Source organism: Brassica napus, chromosome C1 (assembly GCF_020379485.1).
Source record: "Brassica napus cultivar Da-Ae chromosome C1, Da-Ae, whole genome shotgun sequence".
NCBI classification, from domain to species: domain Eukaryota; kingdom Viridiplantae; phylum Streptophyta; class Magnoliopsida; order Brassicales; family Brassicaceae; genus Brassica; species Brassica napus.
In genome coordinates this window covers 18,825,052-18,826,912 of record NC_063444.1, presented here as the reverse complement: position 1 = coordinate 18,826,912, position 1,861 = coordinate 18,825,052, and the positions used below count along the sequence as shown (strand labels likewise).

Genomic DNA, 1,861 nt, shown 5'->3' with positions numbered 1-1,861 from the left:
CAAGGGGCAGAACACCAACCGCGGGCAGCTCGACCCATTGGTACTTATGACCGGCCCAACATTCTTGGTCATAGACTAGGAATCCGAGCACCGGCTGTCGCAGCCAACAACTTTGAGGTCAAGTCAGGACTCCTCAACGTGATCGAGGACAACAAATATCATGGCTTGGCTTTAGAGGACCCATTCGATCACTTGGACAGGTTCGACAGCTACTGTGGGTTGTCAAAAACCAATGGTGTGTCAGAGGATGCCTTAAAGCTGAAGTTATTCCCTTTCTCTTTGGGGGATAAGGCACGTCAGTGGGAGAAGTCTCTACCCAGCGATTCTATCACCACTTGGGATGACTGCAAGAGCGCATTCTTGGAGAAATTCTTCTCATCCTCAAGAACTGCTAAGCTGAGAAATGAGATCTCCAGTTTCCAACAGAAGAACTTGGAAGGATTCAGTGAAGCCTGGTAGAGATTCAAGGGCTACCAAGCTCAATGCCCGCACCATGGTTTCTCTAAGGAGAGCTTGCTGAGCACATTCTACCGTGGCACTCTTCCTAAGTACAGGGCCAGACTGGATACAGCTAGCAATGGGTTCTTCTTGGGGAGAACTGAGGAAGATGCAGAGGAGCTGGTTGACAACATGGTAAAGAGTGATGCAGTCTACAGTGGAGACCACGACAGAAGCAGTCGAACAGATGATAAGCAGACGAGGAAGGAGTTGAAAGCTCTACAGGATAAGATTGACATCCTCCTTGCTGATAAAGCCACACAAGAGCAGCTGAAGTTTGTTGGTAACTCCAAGCAGGACGATCCACCTGTTGTCCATGAGGTTGAGGGTTTGGAAGGTCAGGAAGAGTTGTGTTTCATCAACAACAATGGTAGCTGGTACAAAAAAGAGCCCAACTTTCAGTACAACAACTACCAACAGAAATCCTATCCCAACAACCAATAGAGTGGTTATCCGCCTCGACACAACCAGCAAGGCAGCTATCAACCTCAGCAAAACCCCTCATCTGGTTCCTCTGCTCCTCAAGAGAGCAGCACTGACACCCTGCTGAAAAAAATCTTGGAGTCTCGGACTATAAGTGAGAAGCATGTTGGTTATGAGTTGAAGAACCTTCATTCCAAGATTGATGGGAGCTACAATGAGCTCAACAACAAGTTCTCACATATTGCTTCTAAAGTCAAGAATTTAGAGAATCAGTTTGCTTCCATGAACACTCACCAGACTCGCCAGCAAGGATCCCCCTACCTGGAAAATCTGACCAAAAACCCAAGGAGGCCAAAGCTATCACCCTTAGGAGTGGTAAGCAGTTACCTCCTACAACCCTCACCAAGGATGCTGAGAAATTAGGTGAGGAGGTGGCCATCAACTTAGATGATGAAGTGGTGATTGTTGATGAGAAAATCAATGATGAAATCTTGGAGAAGATTGTGGAAGCCAAGGGTAAAGGAAAGGTTGGGGAAGAGAAGAAAACAGTGAAAGATGGTGAAGTTCTTGCTCCAGCAAGTGAGAATTCTTTTGTTCCTCCTCCCTATGAACCCAAACTACCATTCCCTGGTAGATTCAAGAGGCAGCTGCTAGAGAAGTACAAGGCTTTGTTTGACAAGCAAATGAGTGAAGCTCAGGTTGCAATGCCCATCATCGATGCTTTCATGTTGATTCCTCAATACAACAAGTTCAGAAAGATGTTGTAGCTGCAAAGAAGAAGGAAATGGAAAGCATGATGAATCTTACCCATGAGTGCAGTGCCATCATCCAAAGGCTTGATGTTCCAGAGAAGTTAGAGGATCCAGGATGCTTCACACTACCTTGTGCTCTTGGACCTATGATATTTGAGAAATGTCTCTGCGATTTGGGAGCTAGTGTC

At 46.4% G+C, this 1,861-nt stretch overlaps 1 non-coding gene across 1 annotated transcript; it reads right to left on the bottom strand.

The window, feature by feature from the left end:
• Window positions 1–393: 393 nt before the first annotated feature.
• On the bottom strand, window positions 394–500 carry LOC125581071. The gene has a single exon (XR_007318782.1). It is a non-coding gene; the product is annotated as a small nucleolar RNA R71 (small nucleolar RNA).
• Between the last annotated feature and the right edge of the window lie 1,361 nt (window positions 501–1,861).